Source organism: Panthera tigris, chromosome D2, assembly GCF_018350195.1.
Source record: "Panthera tigris isolate Pti1 chromosome D2, P.tigris_Pti1_mat1.1, whole genome shotgun sequence".
In the NCBI taxonomy this organism is placed as follows: domain Eukaryota; kingdom Metazoa; phylum Chordata; class Mammalia; order Carnivora; family Felidae; genus Panthera; species Panthera tigris.
Window position 1 is genome coordinate 83,123,331 of NC_056670.1, and position 21,040 is coordinate 83,144,370.

Here is a 21,040-nt window from a genome sequence, read left to right on the forward strand (position 1 = left end):
CTTGGGGACAGCACGGGGAGTGGCCTCACACCCTGAAGACCCACCCCACGTGAAGGCTCGTTTGACCTTGCAAGAAAGGCGGAAAGCCACATGCTTTCTAGAGGCCTGGTCCTAGGTGAAGCTGTTCCCATTCTCTTCTGCACAGGGATATCTGGAATTATTTTATCTGGTTCTACAGAGAGGAGGAAGAGGTCTGTGAATGGCCCATCTTGTCAGCAAAGATCCCTTTAATCTGTATGAGTTCATTTCCTCCCAAAGAACTGGGCAGATGTTTGGACATTTCTCATTCCATCATCCAGAAGAAACCACTAAATCTAAAAATGGTAAGTTCTCAGGTTGTTCAGAACTTTCTTATGGAAACTGAATACATCAAGAGAGGGGCTGCGGCTGGGACTTGGGCAGGCCCCACCCTGTCAACTGTTGGGAGCCATGAGCTAGGGTGTTCAACAGCCACAGGAGAGCTGTGTGCACAGAAGAAGTGCAAGTGTCTTGCGGGCAGACCAGCTCACATAAGATCAACGGTGTCCTCAAATTGCCCTCACAGAATTTTGTGAAGTCACAGTGCTAGGAGGGTCCTTATACCAGTCTTGTCTGGCCCCTAGATACACAGAGGGGGACACACAGCCCAGAGAGAAGGTGATCAGTTCCAGACCCTGCAAAGTCTGGGCCAGCCTGTGCTGACCAGCAGCCTGGTATGCTCCCGCCGTGAGCTGAGCACTGTGTGCAATGTTAGTATTGTTGCCCTTATACTTAAATGTTTGCAACACACTGAGATAGTACCATTCTCTCTTTTTGAGGAAACTGAGTCTCCAAGAAGCCAAGGTCACAATCGTAGCAAGTAGTGATGGCCTTCTGGAGCCAAAGTCTCCATCTTTCACCTCTACTCAGAGCTGCTGTCAGTGGCCACGCTAACCATGGTCCATCTAACAGAACCTGTCTCCATTCCTTCTGTCCACAAAGCTTCTCTTCTGCATAATAGCTGGTCTACCAGTCGCCCGTGAAGCAGGGTCCATTGCTGTGTGTACTTCACCAATTTCCAAATATTCAATGTATGGAAGTAGAGGATAGAGGAGGAGGGATGCCGATTGGCATCAAGAAATGAAATGAACGGGAGCGTTGATCTGGTGAAAGAGTCAGCTTCTTCCATGGTGGAACTTGTCTGATGTTTGTTTTCTGTTCCACATGGCCATTGTGAAAACCTCTGGGCACATGTACAAGAATCAATCCCCAACAGTTATTAGCATCGAGCCCAAGGTCAGATGACTTTGGCTGACTCTCTCAGCTCCTCTCCCCCATGACCCACCCCCATGACTCCATCAGACGCCCAGCCAGGTGCACCCTACACACCAGAGGGGCAGACCGTGCTGACGTAAGACCTTTCCTGAGAGGGCTCACTGTTCACCCTTTCCATGGACAGTGTCCCATCCATGGAGATCTTCAGGCAAAATAGAGAAAACCTCCCGTATCAGCCCTGCTAATGGAACACTCTGGTAAAGCTGTGAGAAAGTGCTCTGAGACAGCTTCAGTTTTGCACAGCACTAGGTATTAATTCACTTAGGGACTGTGTCCCTTGGCACTAGAGGCACTGCTAAATGAGGGGATCCATTATGAAATGAGTGGAAAGACAAGCTGCACAGAGCTGAAAGGGCTCTTTCCTGCGGCACCTTCCGGCACCTTCTGTGTGATAACGTGCAGGCCTCCAAGAGGGGAGCATAATATACCGTGTTCCCAAGTTTGTACAGCAACGGCCCCTTCTCCATGGGGACCCACCACGTGAATAAGCTCGCAGAAGAATTTCAATCCACTTGTGATACAAAGCTACCCCAAACTCATTTCAGGTAGGAAAGTAAAGGACGGACACATCTTATTTAAGCATTAAGTTATCACCAAACTGGAACCTCCTATTAAGCATTAGCTAGTTATAGCTCATAAGTAAATTACTAACGTGTTTATTTCTTTAAAAATTGTAAGAATTAATAGCAACCAAACGCACTATGTTATCTTTCATTAGGTCCGAGATGGAGGTGTCTCTACACCATAGTGGGACAGTTTGGGAAGTCTAAATCAAGACTGGATATGAAATCTGTTATATCAACATTACATTTCTTGAGTAAGATAAAGCATCATGTCTGAGATTAAGTGTCCTTTTCCTTAGGAGATTTCTGCTCAAGCAATTGGGGGTCAAAAGATGTGACGACTCACGTTAAGGGGTTCAGAAAGCATGTGTGCATGTCCGTGCACAATGTAGCAAAAAGGTGGACATCAGTGCAGGAAGTACAGTGTGCTTTGTTCTGTCCTTTAAAGTTTTCTGTGGGCTTGAAATATTTCAAGATAAAAATTGGAGGAAGTTTACACAATGTGGGAATAGACTTCCAACTGGCCGACGGGTTCAAAATGGAAGCCCTGCTACCTGGAGCCACCATATCTAGGGCTCCCAGTTGTGTCATTTCAACAGGTTAACTTCCAAACGTGCTCCTCAGTAGATGGCCATGTGTCCTTGTCCCAACAATGGCCAAATGGACTGCGATGGTCGCTTCCACTCCCGATGACCTTCATCACAGCAGAGATCATGCTAGGGCTGCTGGGTAGGAACCCTCGGGGTTCTGAGTGACCCATGTGACAGCAGCTCTAACACAAAGGTGTGTACTGGCCTGGGGCACCTTATGGAGTGTAGACTTGATATTAACACCACTAACATTGCAAGCAAAGACAGAACTTTTGAACGTATCCCTATGCCACTCCAACTCTAAATCTTGTTTTAAAGTGTCCTCACTGGGGCTCCTGGGGGGCTCAGTTGGTTAATCGTCTGACTCTTGATTTTGGCTCAGGTCATGATCTCACAGTTCGTGAGTCTGAGCCCCACGTCTGGCTCTGCACTGCCTGCTTGGCATTCTCTCTCTCTCCCTCTGCCTCTCCCACCCCCTCAAAATAGATAAATAAGATAAAGTAAAAAAAAAAAAAGTGTCCTCACAACCTGCTCAGTGTAGCTTTAAATAAAAACAGAAACCAATAAGCCAGCATAGAAGCAGACAGAAGAAACAAGCCCTAAGTCTAGGACATAAGGTGCTAAGACCTTGTCTGCTGATCTTGGGGAAGCCCTGTGCCAGAAAAACCAGGTTAAAATGACCCAGGAAACTTGACCAGCACCTCCACCACAGTCCCAAATCTACCCCATGCTTCCCACCCTAGCTCGGATTCCCAGATGAGCCTGTACAAATCGTGGCAGAAGTGCTGGCCCCGGAAAAGGGAGGTTTTAGGATCCTGGCTCAGGGCTGCCTGTCCTGGACTCCTGCGTCCCACTCAGCGAGACTGGGCAGCCACTCGCTCCTCCCCTGGCCAGCACGTCTGTGTGAGGGGCCACAGCAGGGACCTGTGTCCACTTCACGCCTCACTCTGGGACTCACACAGTCACACGGGAGGACTTCAGTACCCATTGGTGGCATGGCGGTGGCCCCACGTTCAGGTCTTCCCCTCCGGCCACCACATAATCTCGGTATCCCTTTGCGTTTTTCCTCTGGCTTCCTACCCCACCCCCTCTCTCCTCACCTTACCTTTCTCACTTTCCCTGAGCTTCCCCCCTTCTTTAGGGCAGGACTGTACTGCCTCTTAGACCAGAAGGAGGCCCTCACTTTCCATGCATCCTGCAATGACCCAAACCCTTAAGAAGAGCAACAGGGCAGCAAACAGCAGGGCAGCCGTGCAGCCGAGCGGTTCTGGGGCAGCCCAGGGGGGGACAGCATCTTCGGTTCAGAGGAGGAAAGGAAGGAGGTGTGCAGCCTCCTCCAGTCCCAGGAAGCCTCGTCTCTTGTTCCAATGGATCCGCCTGGATCGGCCAATATGGATGAGAGCTAGCCTCTCCGCTGTGCCATTACGAGTCGCGTCTGATTTTGCTGGAGAAAACTATGCTATTTGTGTTTAGGGGACATAAAGACTTTCCCGTGTGAGACACTGAGAAGGAAAGTGACTCTTCTCATCTTCAACCTGTTTTACATGCCGGTAGAATAAATGCAAACAAAGCCACAGTGCATGGGGTTTGGTTACAAAAATACAAAGAAAGTGCAGGTACTTCCTGAGTAACGAGCCCTCACGAATTCCATGGAAGGAAGTTTTGGCCAGCACTTGTATATTCAAATTCTTGTAATGTTCTTAATTTCTACTTTCGCGGGCAATCACTATGCTCTCCTGATTTCACATAAGTCTTTTCCCCCAGTAATTTCATCACGTTTTTTTCTTAGAAGGCAGAGGTACTATTTCCACTTGTCCTTTTGGCTCATCTAGAAATACTGATTGACTAATGAGGGAAGCAGCTTATGGTAAAACATCTCTATTAAATTCTCGTGGCTTTTTAAAGATTAAGAAGAAGAAGAAGAAGAAGAAGAAGAAGAAGAAGAAACTTTCTCTCCCTCTATATGCAAATCTTCCCTGTAACACTGTGCCTAATCTACTACAACTAATTAATCTGCTAGAGCAGATGAAATGTTACCTCCGCATTTTTTGTTCCTTGTATACAATTATTGTAACAGTGGTGAATAAATCAATATTCCCAATCCAACTGTAAAAAACAATCAAGAAAAGCAGTGCTTCTCAGGGAAAAAAAAAAAAAACACCAAATAATATTTATTAACTCTGTCTCAATCCACAACAGAACCAAATACCATTCAGGCATTTTCTGCAAGTGTAATAAGCAAACTCAGATACATGATGAAGGTGGCACATGCCAATAATTTCACCATTTTACACTGCAGAGTAATTGAAGGATTTAATGAGAAACAAACCAATAAAAATAAATAGACCATGTTAGAGGAGGAGAAACTGATCTGAAATGGAAGTTGCTCCGTTGTGAGTTTAGGACGTTTTTTTTGCATGGTTTGACCAAGGGAAAATGGTATCAGGACAGCCAGCTCGTGCCCACTTTTTCAGAGAAAAAAGATAAAATTGTGCTTCTCTAGATGAAAATCCCAGCCATGGTAACTAGGAGTGTTGAACAGGAATTTGTGGTCTCTGACTGGGATCACGCATCTGTCCTGCGATGCTCCAGGGAGACAGACTGACACTGAGCTAGGTGGCCAGGGATCCGCAGGTCCCATCCGTGGGGGCCGGACCCTGGCGAGCCTGGCCCAGAGCCGCTGCCCACCTTGGGCATCTGTTAGAAAGCACTGCCCAGCCTGTGTGCCGCCGGTGACAGGATCATCAAGAGCAAAGGATCTGGGGTCCTGAAGCCCCCACTGAGGGAAAAGTGGGTGTTTCACAAATGCCGTCTGAGCACCCACTATTGAACAAACACACCTGAGCCTGACCGTCTGCCCACCTCTAGGCCTGAGCATTCGAAGAGGAACAAAGCATGGTCCTCGCCCAAAGAGCTCATGGCCAATGTCCAGGGTAGGAAGATATACACAAAGGGTGTTCATGGGGCTTGGTCCCTAACACACGCAGCAGAAGGGCTAGGAAATGCTGCTGGGAGGAGGGTGCATCTTGCAGCATGGGGGAAGGATGTGCCAGTCAAGCAGGTGGCATCGAGTGCAAAGGACCCTGAGGCTGCTCGGGTACAGAAGTATGAGCAAGCCATCTCCGGGAAAAGATGACAAAGACAGGTGAAGGTGAGAGTCAGCCAGGGCCAGGCCAGGAAGAGCTCCTCCCTGGATAATCTCAGGAGACTTGAAGGGCCCTAGAAGAAGAAAATGGCTACAAGGTGGATTCCCGACATGTGCTCACAGGCGTGGCCTGGCCAAGCGGTGTGTGTGCACAAAGCACTGGCCTTTCTCTGCCTTTACAGGAGTGTATGGGGGTGGGATCCCTTGTCCCCCCTCCCAGGCCTGCCCACGAAAGGTCACTCGGCACTGGTGCCCTCCCCCAGGACAGGGGCTATCCCCTGCCCCCCTCTGCAGTAGGAGGCTCGGTCGGGTCGCTCTTTAACCTCTCCAGAGACATAGCACCCGCACCTTTATGTTGAGGAAAAATGCAAACCTTTACTCTCTCTTTTTTTTTTTTAACTCAAATCAAGAGAAGCCGGCTTTGTGATGATTTCTCCAAGAGATGCTGTTTTCAGCTCGTCTGTTTTGATGCCCTCCCCCATATGCACAATTGAAAACACTCCATTGTAATAAGTTATTGCTGTGTGGGGGCTCTGGGAGCGAGGGAGACACAGGGTTCAAAGCCGGGAGCCGAGAGGTCCTTCCCCCAACAAGTGAGGGCCCGAGCGGTGGGCAGGCCATTGACCCTTTGATCACACCTTTGAAGAACTCTCTTGAAGAGTATTGATAGGATGAAGCACTTTATTTCCAGACCAAGTTCAAGTGAGCTGAAATTAGGCCTGTATGGCACAAACAAGGGAGCTTTCTATTTTGTTCACACGATCTAGGTGAGCTGCGAGGGTGAGGGCTCCACGTCCCAGAAAGGAAAGGAATGGTCAAACAGTTTGGCTACTGAGCTGATGGCCCAGGACGGGTCCCCTGGTGCTGCTGCCTTCTCACTTCCTTAGCATTTGGGGAGATGCAATGAGGAGATCCACTTATACCAGCCCTGCTCAGATCTACCAAGAAGAAGTTTCCAGAAGCATCGGCCCTTTGTCTTGCCCCTGCCTCAGCATCTCAACAGGAGCCACACTACTGCCTCTGAAGCCCCAGTCCTGGGACCCAGCAGGGCACAGGGAGGACTGGCCAGAAATGGAAACTGGGTGAATGAAGGGAGGCATTTCCCACAAGTAGTGAGCCCTCCTTCAACAAAACAAAACAAAAACAAAACAAAACAAAACAAAAAGAAGGAGGAGGAAGTGGAAGAAGAGGGCAAGGGGGAAGAGACAGAGGAGGGTGGGGAGGAGGAGAAGGAAGAAGTAGAGAAGAAGAAAGTGCTTTCTGACTCTAGATCCTTCCAGAAGACGTGCCAGGGGTGGGGGTCACAGACACTGGGCCAGGCCTGGCTGTCACTGCGGGGCCTGCCCAATGGCGCCAGGTCTCTCCGAGGCTGCAACGAGTGGCAGTCAGCCAGAGAAAGGGGTGGGCATCAGCTGAGCCCCAAACCCAGCCCAGAGCAGCCTGGCTCTCACGATTTGGGGGCGAGTGCCTGCGCCTTCACAAACCCACACTGATAAGTAAGGAAGTCCTCCCGGAGAAACACTAATTATTCTTTTCATTCTAAAGCAGTAAAGACTATTACAAAGCAATAGTTCTGATTTGCTCACTTTACAGGGAGAAAAGAAACGAAAACTATACTTCTGAGACCCGGACCAGGAAAATTGACTTTCCTGAGAGCGCACCACATAGCTGAACAGGGGCGAGAACACTGCCTTCCCGTCCCCAGCCTCCCTCCCACCGACTGCAGAGCACAGGGTGAGGGTCCAGGCCCCGTGTCTGCTGCATGCAGACTCTCGCCAACGTTTGCTGATGGATGGCAGATCATTCAGACCCTAAGCTCTGGCCTCGCCTCCCAGTAACTTCCTGTGGGCCTCGGTTTCCCCATCTGTAAAATGAGCGAGTTGACAAGAAGGACCTGAGACTCAGATGTGACAGCTAAAAGGGTCAAATGATGCTGAGGGTCCCCCTGGAGCCCGGGAATGATCCCTAGGTCCAGGCATCACTCCCTGCTACCAGTTGGCTCCTGGAGGACACTGCGTCCTCTAAAACTGGCCGGGGAACCCTCTCCGCAGCACCTCTGGATTCTGCCGTCTGCTCCGGTGCCCTCCGGAAAGGAGCACTGAACCTGGGCCAGTTCCTCAGCTGACCCAGACCAGGTGGTTCCCCCCCCCCACCCCCGCACCCAGGGAGCACGTCAACCGTGCACGCCCCGGGTAGCGGACGGTGGGGGAAGCAGCCTCCTCCCCAGACACCGCCTGGGACCCAAGCCTCTCTCTCAGACCCCGAACCAGTGTTTTGTTTCCCTTTCCAGCCAAGGACACTAATGTGCCCTGAGCAGCTCCTGCAGCATTTCTTGTGGGGCACAAATAGGTAGGAAAACAGGCAGGAAAACTGTTATTCAGCATCTTTGACGCTTTCAGGGTGATGTTGCAGGATGTGTCTGCTAAGGCCCTGAGGTCGCTCCTCTGCAGAGAAAGAAACAGGTTCGGGGACATGAAGTGTTTTACCAGTAGGAGAGCTACTTTACGTGCAAGGACGTGTGCCTGCAACGCCCGTGACCAACCCGCTGCTCACAACCCCGCAGTCTTCAAAAGTGCGGGGGCACCAAGCCTGTACGAGTCCTTGAAGGATGATGAGGTGGACACCGCCCTTGCCCTCTGAGAGGCCCCCGGCGGCTCAGGAGACAGGAATGAGCAGATCACATCGGGGTGTGGAGTAAGTGCCCAGAGCATCAGAGCAGCCGGTCTGACCGCCCACGGTGGGAGCAATCCTGAGGGGCTTCAGGAGGGAGGTGCTCCCGGAGAGGCTCACGGCCTGCCACGGCTCCGAATACACCTCACGCGCGCGCGCACACACACACACACACACACACACGCAGAAGAAGCAGGGAGTCATGGGCTGCTGATCAAGTGGGTCTCTTCACTCAGAGCCAGCAGCTGGGACAGCTCCTGGGCGAGGATTCGACATCTGGCTTGATTCTCCACAGCACACCCTTCCACGCTTGGCGGCTCTCCGGGCAAGACGGACGCATTCTGAGCGCGGCCTCAGCGACGAGTGACCGAGAGGCCGAGGGGGACACCCGCCTTAGGGAATAAGCCTGCGAGGTGGTGCCTCCCCCGCCCCCATCCCTGCCTGAGGCTCCAGGCTGGAATCTGACAGCAGCTCGGGCTCCCGTGGGTCCCCAAAGCTGAGACGAAGGTGGCCGTGCGGCAGCTGGCCCGAAGTTAGAGCTCAGGCTGCAGGAGCCCGAGTCAGAGAAGGCGAAGGGCACCCCATCCCCAGGACCCTGGGTAGTGGCCCAACACGGCTGTGATCTGCACGCCCCAGCGGCCCCACAATCTCCCCAGGACCCCTGGAGGCTGGTGGACCGTCCACACAGGGGGGGCATACAGGGCAGGGGATCCGCCTCCTGCGGCCCCGAAGCGGGAGGAGGGGAGGCTCAAAGGGGAGAGTGTGTCCGGGGCTGGGCAAAGGGGTGGCCCAAGTGGGAGGAGGCCTCCAGCAGACGTACCCCCTCCACTGGAGACCCTCCGGGGACACTTGGGCTTCCCCCTGAAAGCCCTGGAGTCAGCCCTTCCTTCAGAGCAGGGCCCTGCGTGGTGAAGACGGGCTTCCGTTACCCGTATGCGCATTGGTGGCCCCACGCTTCTCCTCAGGCCTCCTGTGGCCCCGGCCCCGGGCGCACAGTGACTCAGAGTTCATGTCCTGTCTGTCCCTTTCCACAGGGAATAGAATTGCAACCAGGCACAGGCCGGGGATGGTGTCGCTAAGCAAGGTGTAGTAAGCGAACCAGGAAAGCCAGCTCCTTCTCCAGGCTCCTTAGTGCCCGAGCACCAGCTCAGAGTCGGCCTGACCCCTACCAGCCACACCCGCTGACCCTTGACCTTGCCGGGCTGCCTCACGAGTCCACAGAGAGAACAGTGATGAGCCTGAGGGAGGAGGGAAGGCACGACCCCGGTGGTGCGCACTCTCACAAACGCTGACGCCATCATAAGAGATCCATCGGGTAAACTTTATCGGTAGGAAGATTATTATTATTATAGTCCAGAAGTTCTACTTTTCTCCATTGCACCACAATGGAATTTTCCATTTAATTATATGCTCACCATTGTTCTCGTCGCCATGCTTCAACGTCAGCCGAGCAGTATGTCACATTTGCCGGTGTGACTCACATGGACAAGAACCTCCGGTTGGACACCCGGCGTGATTGGTCTGTTAATGAGGTGGGTTATAGCTCTCTCACGTGCTGGGCTTCAATAATAGAATTTAAGCGAAAGTAATTTCCAAGTGCAATCATAGTTTACATATTAGTTATTGTATAAAGGAAAAGAATGAGGGACTATGGTAGGTTACATGCAATTAACACCGAGGCCCTTGCGTGGGTCTCGTGGGAAGTAGATCAGCTTGGCCGGTTATTTCCCCAATTTTGATGGGAAGAAGGAAACATTACACTGTGCACCTCAGCGGCAAGGGCCAAGGGTTTCTGGAAATTCGAGACATCAACCAGACCTCAGGGCAGGATAAACACAAAATGAGTGTTTGGTTTTGAACTGCTTGCCAGAAGCGTGGTTCCAGGAGTTGAACGTGCCACGTGAAGAGTCAGGTATACGAGGGCCTGTGCAGAGCCAGTGACGAAGGAGCATGCCCGAACCAGCGGGAAGTGGAGGGCTGCAGAGGGGAGCTCCGTGGCCAGGGTGGCCAGAGGAGCTGCCCAAAGCTGAAGGAATGTAGCTCAGCCTCGAGGAATGGGTACAAAGGAGCCGGCAGCAGCGAGGGGCATAAGCTCACAGCTGCACCCCACTCAGGTATATGCACGCTCACATGCACACAGGTGCACATGAGGTGACGGTCTGCAGACCGTTGGCAGTCTTGGGGGTTCTGGTGGTGCAGTGGAGGTGGAAACCCTAGTGTGGTGGGCAAGGAAGAAGCAGAAGGTGGGCAAGGGACACACAGAAATTGGCTACTAAAGAGAAAAGCCAAGTGTGGTGGTGACCAGTAAGGAAGCGAGATGCTAGGAGGGTTGTTTTTTTTGTTTTTTTGTTTGTTTTAGGCAGGATGGGACTGAAGGAAATGATTCATTAAGGAAGGCCTGTCAGAAGGCAATCCGGACAGAGGCCACATTGCATCTCTGATCCTGAGACCGTGGAGCAGTGGGAAGGAGCGGGTGGGGCCAGGAGAGCGTCCGGAGACAACTGCTTCTTCCACAGGTGAGAACTTATACACAGATTCCACTTCAGAGCTGTTTCTAAAGGATCAGAGCAAAAAAAGCAGCAACCTACACTCACAAAAGATTGGAGTTTGCAGGGCATTTTCCTCCACCTGATCTATTTTGGTCTTTCATAAATAGCCTTAGAGAAAGAAGGATATTATCTTCACGTTAGAGATAAAAAGAAAAATCTGAGTATGTGCCACTTTAAGCAAACGTTTTTCGTTCCTGATTTGATGGGTTGGGTTATTAGGTTTCCCTGTTTGCATGTGACAAAAGCCTATTTATCCAAAAGGGGAACTTTCTGGCTCATGTTACTGGTAAGGAAACATGTGTGGCTGAACCTGGGGGCAGCTGGAGTCAGAGAGCAGCCACATCTCCCCAAACAGCTTGTCTCCTTGTACGTCATCTTCTTTCCTCCAACTTACTTGGGTGCCGGGGTATGGCCACCAAAAGCTCTGTGCTACTTTCCCTAAAATTTTGTGACAAAAAGCAAGAGAGACCCCTTATACTGAGGCTATCGGGAAAGTCCTGGGGAAGCTCTCACTTCGGGCCACGTGTCCATTCATTCAGTCAGTCTCTAAGTCAATTCACCCATTCATTTGAACGAATATTGATCGAACACCGCCCAACACAGCCCACGTGTTCCAGACAGTAGAGACATGGGCATGAACAAGACAGAGAAGTTCTCTGCTTTCAAGGTACTTACTCTGAAGGAACCTATGGGAGAAGATCAACGATTTAAAAACAATGAAACCTCAAGCACAGACATGGATGAATCGACACCTGGACCAAACCCTGTGGTCCAGGCAGGAGGTGGCGGGTTCCCATCTTCAAAGCAGAAGACTAGAATGTGGGTGGGAGGTTGGAGGATGGAGGGAAGACATATGGGGAGCATTTCCCCAAAAGGATGGGATTGAATATTATGACTAAAAGAAGAAAGAGCTGCTGGGCGTATTAAATAAAAATGCAGAATTCTGTAAAATTTTTGTTGGATAGTTTTTTGCTATTCAAACGTGAATATGAAAGAGCTGAGGAATTGAGAAGGCTTTGTTCTTCTAAATTATTACAGTTTGAAGTGCTTTTCCACACCAAAGATATTTATGAAGATTTGGAACTAGCTCTCCAATGAGAACCTGGTCTGCAGCACCAACCCTATCTCTGCCTCCCAGAACTCCCCATGTGGGTGTTCACTTGGATCTCCCCTGAGGACTCACCCTTCAGAGGATTGCAGACTCTTTCATGTGATCTCATAGCTCAAGTGTTTGGCAAAGCACTGGGCACATAGAAGGCACTCAATGTCCATTCAGTCAGATGTGTGTTCTAATTCATTCTAATTTACCAAAATCAGATGCATGAAACCATAATCAAATAAGGTCATATATGAAAAAGTCTTGATAACAGTTAGTGAGTTTCTATTTATCTGACGATCTTTCTTTTTAATTTTTTTTTAATGTTTATATCTGAGAGAGACAGAGTGTGAGCAGGGGAGGGGCAGAGAGAGAGGGAGACAGAATCCAAAGCAGACTCCAGGTTCTGAACTGTCAGCACAGAGCCCAACGTGGAGCTGGAACCCATGGACCGCGAGATCATGACCTGAGCTGAAGTCAGGCACTTAACCGACTGAGCCATCCAGCCATCCCTATTTTATTTTTAAAGTTTACTTTTATTTATTTTGAGAGAGAAATAGAGAGCAAGTGGGGGAGAGGCAGAGAGAGAGAGAGAGAAAGAGAGAGAGAGAGAGAGAGAGAGAGAGAGAGAGAGACAAAATCCCAAGCAGGCTCCGGGACTCAACCCCACAAACCATGAGATCATGACCTGAGCCAAAGTCAAGAGTCAGATGCCTAACCAACTGAGCCACCCAGGTGCCCTAATGATCTTTCTTTTTAGTGCAAATAACAAGACTCCAATTCAAAGCCATGTCTAATCCTTAGAAACACAGTATGTTTTGAGGGTCTTCACAAAATTACATACAGTGCACAAAACTGGAAAGGTCCTCTGCTGAAAAGACAGCACAAACTGTGAGCCATCAGATTGTGTCTCTCCCCACACATCATTTGACAGGTTGCCAAGAACTCTCATTGCAATTCAACCTAGTGTGCCTCTTCTATTCCTCATCTTAACCCTCAATTGTATTTGTGAACCTTTTGTGGTCAAAGCTGTACCCCACCTAGAGCAACAGCTCAACCAGAATTAGCCTCGAGTGTTCAGAACTAATGGGAGCAGTGACCCAACTGACTGTCAGCTGCCAGAGGTCTTGGATGTAGGAAGTTGCAGTTAGACAAGCAATGTAGGTCATCACCACTGAGATATCTCGAATCCATTCTTTCAAGCCTAATATGTTGTCTAGGGTGTTTGTACAGAAGAGTTCCTCTCCTTCTGTTGTATTTTAAAATTTCAGATACCAGCCAATTCTCAGAAAGAGCAATGATGTTCTCTGCATCACAGGGGAACAAGGCAAGGTCATTAGGAATAAAGACAGATGTAGACAATGGATCGCAACCAAAAGAGGATGAAGGGCAAAAATGCATGCATCTGGCAGCCAACACGGGCAGGCATCCCCGGCTTTAAGGAGCAATCTCAGGTCTCACAGGGTGAATTTGGGTCCCTCCACAGTGGGTTTGGCTGATGGCCACATGGGATAGATGGAGCACCTAGCAGAATGTAAGCCTAGCAAGAATAACCCAACGGGGAAGGTAATGTGTTGGCTGTCAAATGATGGCCTATTCTTATCACCAGACAACAGGCTTATCTGCAGACTGTGTTTCAAAGGCCTCCACTTGTAAGCATAATGTTAATGTCAAGCTTCAGGCCCTTTAGTTCCAAGGTTCTCTGTCCCAACACCCCCCAACTCTGGGTCAAGTAGTGTTAGTTTGTTAACAAGCATTCAGTTATTTCCTCTCTAAGGAAACACCTCCCTAAAACAGAGGTAGGCACTTCTCTACGGAGGGCCCCATGGGCAGGATTGTTTTCACTTCTTTGGGGGCTCTTTTTTTTTTTTCCTTCAACGGGGCTTCTCCTAGCTGACTTGCTTCGGCATGACGCCTTATCCCACCCTCTCAAGGTCAGCTGGAGACGATGACACTGGTCAGGGACAAAGGTGATAGAGGGAACCAACAAGGAAATAAGACCTCTTGGTCAAGGGTGATTTTCTTCCATGAGAGGACAAAGTTCAAGCCCATTCCCTTCACCATGACACTGTAGAGCAGGAGGTCCCCTCTTGGGGACCACGTTCCTGGGTAGGTAAGATCCCTTTCAACCCAAGGGTGTCTGGTGATGTCACAGAGGCATGAAATCCAGTCTCACAAGGTTGTGAGGCAAAATTTTTGTTCTGCGATGAAGTCATGCTGTCGACACCTGATTTCCCACCACATTTGCTCAGACCTCTACCTCCTACCTCTTCATGGCCTTATCTCATTTTTATCTGAATTTCATGCTGAAGAGAGATGATGAGGCAGATGGTCTGACCTTTACCCAAAAGCTGTCACAGCAACTCTTACTCCACAAGGCAAGTGTGAACGCAGCTCCCAGTCACTCCTGTCCTCCGTTCCACGATGCGTAGTGATATGTTGTCACTCCAAGTTCCTCTACCTTTGGGTTCATCTTGTCCAGAGTCATCAGTCACTTCTAGGAATGGCTCACAGCTCCACACAGTTTACTTGGTTGATAGTTCTATTAGAAACATGAAATTATTGCCATAAACATATTTTTGAAAACTAATAGTCCTTAGATTTCCATTTACTTGACATCCAATATGATTTCAACTTATTTCCAGATATCTTCATTTTTATTTATTTGGACACGTTTCTTTCTATTTTTAAATTTTTAGGGATTTGTGCACTCCTTAGATATGATTTTTTGAGAGAAAATCACATTGTCTGTGTTGAAAACAGATTTTGCAATATTTTTCCAGGTAACTCAAAGAGTGGGAATCTTTCAGTGTGACTCCGGACTTAATCATCCCTCGTGGCTACTATTGATTGTCCTAGGCATAATTAATTCCACTAACATAAAGTCTCTATATATTTCTTCGTGGATCAGCAAATTCAAAGTTATCAAATAATTTAAGGCACAAAAGTTTGTACATATTTGCTTTCATTATGTGATTAAAAGATGACAAAATGTGTAACTTTTGAAAGAATTGTAGCCAGTTATAAAATCTTTATCCACTGAGTGGATATCCTAAACCTCCGATCACACTCTCACAGATCAAGGTTTTCATATATCTGGGATTTTCATTACTTAAAAGAAAAAAATAAGACTATTATCCCAAGAAGATTCCAAAAAATCAAAACCATGTCCCTCAAACGACAAAAGTCTCCGCACCAAGTTTTGCCACCATGGCAGGGAACAAATCATACTCAGCGTCTTGACAATGTGGCCAGTTATCAATCACCTGACATAGCAGATCTGACAGAATGTGGAGAGGCACCTGAAGCCGTTCATTGACTCTCAGTGACAAAGCCGTTCTGCATATTGCATTTCTGCTAATCAACTGAACCTCCGTGGTGAGTCACACAACAAGGTTTGATCTCACAGGACATGCAGGAAGGGAGGTGTGAAGCAGAGAGCTGAAAGGCTGACATGATCCAACATGAAATGGTGAGCATCAGGTCTCCTGGCACAATCCACTCTGTCGGAAGCAGGGACCCTCTTCCTCCCCGTCGGGGGTAGATGCATCCCTGGTTACCTTCCGTATGATTAGAAACAGGAGGAAATAAAAGTTACCAATCCTAGGTGAAAACTTGAAAATTCTTAGGAGAGAAAGAGACTCCTACCCTCTCCCTGGGCTGTTCAACTGGGCCAATTCACAGTTGGTGTCTTCCCAAGATTACAACACCAGACATAATGACCTCAGAATGTGAAGGATTGAGAAATAAGGAGAGAGAATGAAGCTTTAGTCAGGGACAGCAGACCAAGGATACAGGAGAAATGACCTTGTTACCTGGGCTGGCTTAAACCTTCTTTGAGAAAGATGAGGGCATCCCTTTCACCATACCCTACATGAATGGTGTCAGCCAGGAAATGGGCTGGGCCTGAAAGTCTCAAACATGAATCCAGCAGAAGTATTCTTTGTCACAATCTGAATCACAAGGTGACGCTACATACTGAACCCATTTATCTGCCAGAAGAGTCTTGATCCACAGGTTGAGAAGACTATGAGCCACCAAGATCCTCCCTCTGCCCACTTACATGGGTTCTGCACATAAGCACTGAGCTCTGGTCTCCCAAGCTCAAGCTCCTGCTCAAATCTGATGCTAGCATTTACCATTTTGGGAATTTAATGCATTAGTTCTCCAATTTAGCTTGCCAGATAGAGTCTTACCAAATACACATAGTTTTTTGATGGGATGTCTTGGACTTGCTTTCATTCATAACTGCAAATCAACAACACTGAAAATATTGTATAAATAAAAAGGAAGGATTGGGAACTTCCCATTCAGAAAGGTAGCATGTGCATTTTTCCTCCTTCCTAAGAAGGAATTAAAAAAAAAAAAGTTTGTTAATGCCCCAAAGTGAAGACATTTAGGGAGGCCATCAGCAAATAAGAACTTTCAAGATTTCTGGAAGACAAAAAGTGGACCAAGTGGTGGCTGGAAAAGCATGGAAAAGCCAAAGCTCAAAAAATACATGAAGAGTGATTCACCTGCAAAGGAACCAATGTACCAGCAGAACATTGAGACAACATGAATGCTAAAAGGCATGGATGGTCCTTGGGACTGAAAAACAAAAAGATTAATTTTCAGACAAACACCTACCTGTAACAGCAGAAGAACTAGGAGCCAGGTATTTATCCACTAACACCTGAGGATATGTCTCTAAAGAATAAAATGAACAGTCTGGAGAACATTGGGCAGTTGTGTGGATATTAATGACCTCAAAGAAGCCCTTAACGTTATGGCAGAGGTCAATATAGTAAATTAATATGAAACAAGCCTGCCAGTCAACAAACAATGAACTCCTGGTCAACTTTGCTATGTGCTGCTCTAAAGTATGCTGGGACAACCCAGAATTTCTACACAGGTAATTCCACAATTCAATATAATAAAAACAATACCAGAGGAAACCCTGTAATTCAAGAGAAAGAATAAAAAACAAGATAAACAGGGGCACCTGGGTGGCTCAGTCAGTATAGCATCCAACTTCGGCTCAGGTCATGATCTCACAGTCTGTGGGTTTGAGCCCCGCGTCGGGCTCTGTGCTGACAGCTCAGAGCCTGGAGCCTGTTTCGGATTCTGTGTCTCCCTCTTTCTCTGCCTCTCCCCTGTTCACGCTCTGTCTCTGTCTCAAGAATAAATAAACATTAAAAAAATTAAAAAAAAAACAAGATAAACAGAAACCATGATTCTAGACAAAGTATATGTGATTTCAGTAAAATAAGAGAAGTTAGATGTAGATATCAATCAATATTCTCTGAGGAATAGAAGGTCTTGCATTCACAAAACAAGGACAGGGTAGAATGGAAAAAGACCAAAGAACAAGGATTTATAGAAAGTTAATAAAAATAATATAAATACTGATTTTTAAAGCAAAGACTAGAATGCAAAATTGAGAATTATTTTCCAAGAAAAAGAAAAATTTGATGGAGAATATGTTAAGTCAAGAGAGAGGAATAATATTAAATTACTTTAATTTCCAACTAATAACCGTTGCAAGAAGAAAGAAGACAGAAAACAAAGGAAAGGAACAAAATAATGAAAGACAGCTCCTTGGAACTGAAAAAAAAATATGTCATAAGATTGAAAGTATGTCAATCACAACAATTTTTACAAGTTACAAAAAAAATCATCATGAAACGAGAACACTTATTTTAAAAAAGATACCAATTACTATGAGAGAAAAAAATGCAGGCTGCTGACAAAGGAAAAGGAATCCAATTTATATCACACTTCTCAACAGCGACATTGCTTGCTACAGGTTAATGGAAGAATGTCTTCAAAGTTCTGAAGTTCTATTTTAAACCTTCAATTCTATACCCAGTCAAACTATCACTCAAATATGAAGGCAGAATAAGGACCTTTTGAGACAAGTAAGAATATGAAAACATAGCTCCCAAGCAAATTTCTAGGGAGTTATTTAATTATGTAACAAAGACATAAACCAAGAAGAGAGACCAGAAATCAATAGATTGACCCAGGAGAGCATACAGTGAAATTCGAAAGTGACAGCTTCACAATGGGTATAAAGATCAAATAGTACAGATTAGAAAGGAAGAACAGAGGACTTTGGGAGGAAGTCTCCATGAAAACACACACACACACACACACACACACACACACACACACAATTATGAATAAGATAATGTAATTGACAGCTTGGATAAAAGTTGAGAATTTATCAAAGGTAAAAGAGGGGAATCAATTTTAATTTAGTGTCAAGAACATTTTATTTTACACAGCTACTCAGGGCCAATTGGACATTCAGGAAAGCAAATGTAATTTTATCAGAGCACTTATTTCTGCAGTGAACATTATTTCCAGAATCATAGCAATGTAAATGGTATTCATTGGTTTTGAAATCTTGGAATCCACTTTTAGACAAAATTCACCGAAGACTAACTGAATCCATATCAGAATGTAAAAGCTATAACCTTGATAACATAAAAGGAAGGGCAGCTGTCAGGACTGAGAACTGGGAGGGACAGAGAGGCGGAGGAACAGGTAAGGGGTGGAGGGAAGGGCAAGTGAGTTCTCAAGAATACTTTCAGTGGAAAAAGAAAGAGGTTGATTATACTGCTTGGTTTTTCAGAAATACACTGGCTGAGGGACTTAAAACAGTGGATTAGCCAGATTGGAATGAAAAGAGAGGCGGGAGAAAATTTAGCTAAATATTATTCTTTCCTAGCAATGATTTTATAAGCAACACTGGAAGTTAATAAATCCAGAAACAAACCAAGTGTATGCAAGCATGTATCTATGAAGCAAATACACCATTTACAAAAAGCTAAGGGGATTGCCTGTGGAATATTGAACTGGGGGTGAGATAGGATGTAGCAAGGGAAACCTGTTCATTATGAACCTCTCAGGACTGTTTTATTTTGTTAGCCCCTGTTATATCAGTCATACTTTTTCCAAAGAGAATTTTGGAATTCTCTCTTTTAGAGAAAAGATAGTATTGCAATGTATAAAGGCAAATAAAGACTAGTTTCAAAGGTCCCATTTCAATGTTGTATCCAAACGTGAACTTTGAATAACTGGCTCCATATATTCTTGTCCCACCAAAATCCACATGGTCTTTGATTCCTTTAAATGCAAAGATGACTTATAGCAACACTCCTGAACAAGAATCAACTAAATTGAAGTTAAAAAATGAATAGATCCACCCCCATCCCCAGACCAAGGGGCTCAGACTCCAGGACAAAGACTTGGAGACCTCTCTTTAGCCGTCATCTCAGGTGATTTCCTCTGACCTACAACATGGTAATGGCCACTTTGAGCAATTTAGGGAAGGGCTAAATGGTAACAAACTGAGCCAGAATGTATTGTGGTTCAAGCACAATATATGCTATGTCCCATCCATACCCCAGTGAGGAGCAAATGTTCCTGGCAGCTGGCAGCTCTCTCCTCCACATGGTGATTGAAGGATCCAGTCTCCTCCATCTTGGGTCTCTGTAATGGAAGGCAACAGTGGCTTTGGCATGGAAATGGTACATATCACTTGGCTCAACCTCTGTGAGGTAGGACTCAGCCTCCTCTACTTGTAGAAGAGATAGCTAAGTAAAATATGTGCCCAAGAAGAAGAAACAGATTTTTGGTGATTGGCCAATAGCCTCCATATAGTCCCATAGCATAGGCCATGGAAAACTTCCCTCCCATTTGGCCACGATGAGCCTAAATGTTAATAGCTTGCAGAACAAGGACTCGCTATACCCAGAAAGGAAGTCTTGTCTGAACACAGACACAGTGATGGGTCTCACAAAGTTTGTGTCTTATAAAGTTTGAAGCCAAGCTTTCATGTCTCTTTCTGGATACCTGCTTGGGCTTTCCTTCACCCTTAAGTTGCCATCAACCAAACTGCCGATATCTATACTCAGCTGCACGTGGCCATGCGAGAACACAGCCCCAACTACAGCAATTCCTTTGAAATGAAAACCCTAACATACAAGAGGTCTCCCAATAAACAGCATCCAAGCCATTTCCAAATGGGACAAGCTCCCAGATGGTCTTCAGGCAGTGATACCGTAGAAGGTTTCATATGACCCTTCAATACTGGCACTGCCCCCACCCCCCACCCCAACAGACAGTTTGGAAACCACATTTTGGAAACAAATACAATGAGGCACATTTACTTTTGAGCCTTCCTTTATGTCAACTGGGTTTGAAGGAAAGCAAAATGGGAAAATAGAAAATGTTATTTTGATGGTGTCAAACTGACAACCTACGAATCTTGTACATCTACTGCTCCATGATATTGAATTTACTGAAATTTGGGATAAACATTTTTACTAGTTCCAAATATTCATTACACCTTTCTTAAAGTTAATCTACCACAGGGAATTTTATTTTTTTGATTCTCTACTCATGGCTGGTCTGAAAACAAATCTTTTCTTCACTTCAAACACACAAAGACATAAACAATGGGCACTGCTCTTCATCAATTTAACAAAAAAATTAAAAAAATAAAGTTGCAAATGGCCCAAGAGCACATGGCATGGGATGTATACAGAAACTATACACTGATTAAATAGTTGCATATGGTGGGGTGCCTGGGGGGCTCAGTCGGTTGGGCGTCTGACTTCAGCTCAGGTCACGATCTCAGTTTGTGGTTTCAAGCCCCACGTCAGGCTCTGTGCTGATGACTCGGAGCCCAGAACCTGCTTTGGAGTCTGTGACTCTTTCTCTCTCTGCCCCTCCCCCATTCATGCTCTTTCTCTCAAAAGTAAATAATAAACATTTAAAAAAATATTTACGAATGAAATAGATATCAATGAAGTTGCAAATTTCCTTATAAGGCTAGGTCCACTGTGGTAAAGAGGGGTTGTGGCTTACCTATTTTTTCCTTCATAAAATATGTCCTCTTCTATAAATGATGTTTTATAGTTGGGGGGTGGGGGGGTCACATCCCATGGGATGGAGACAAAAGATCAATACCGGGGTTTTGCGTCCTTTATTCAAATCTATGACTCTCCGTGGGCCCCGGAGGCATAGCTTCGCTCCTCAGAGCCTGGAAGGGGCGCACCATGGGGTCAGGAAAACCCCACCCTGGGGGGCAACCTCCCCCCACAGCTCAACCCCTGCTGTCCAGTCCTCTCTTTGCCAGGTTG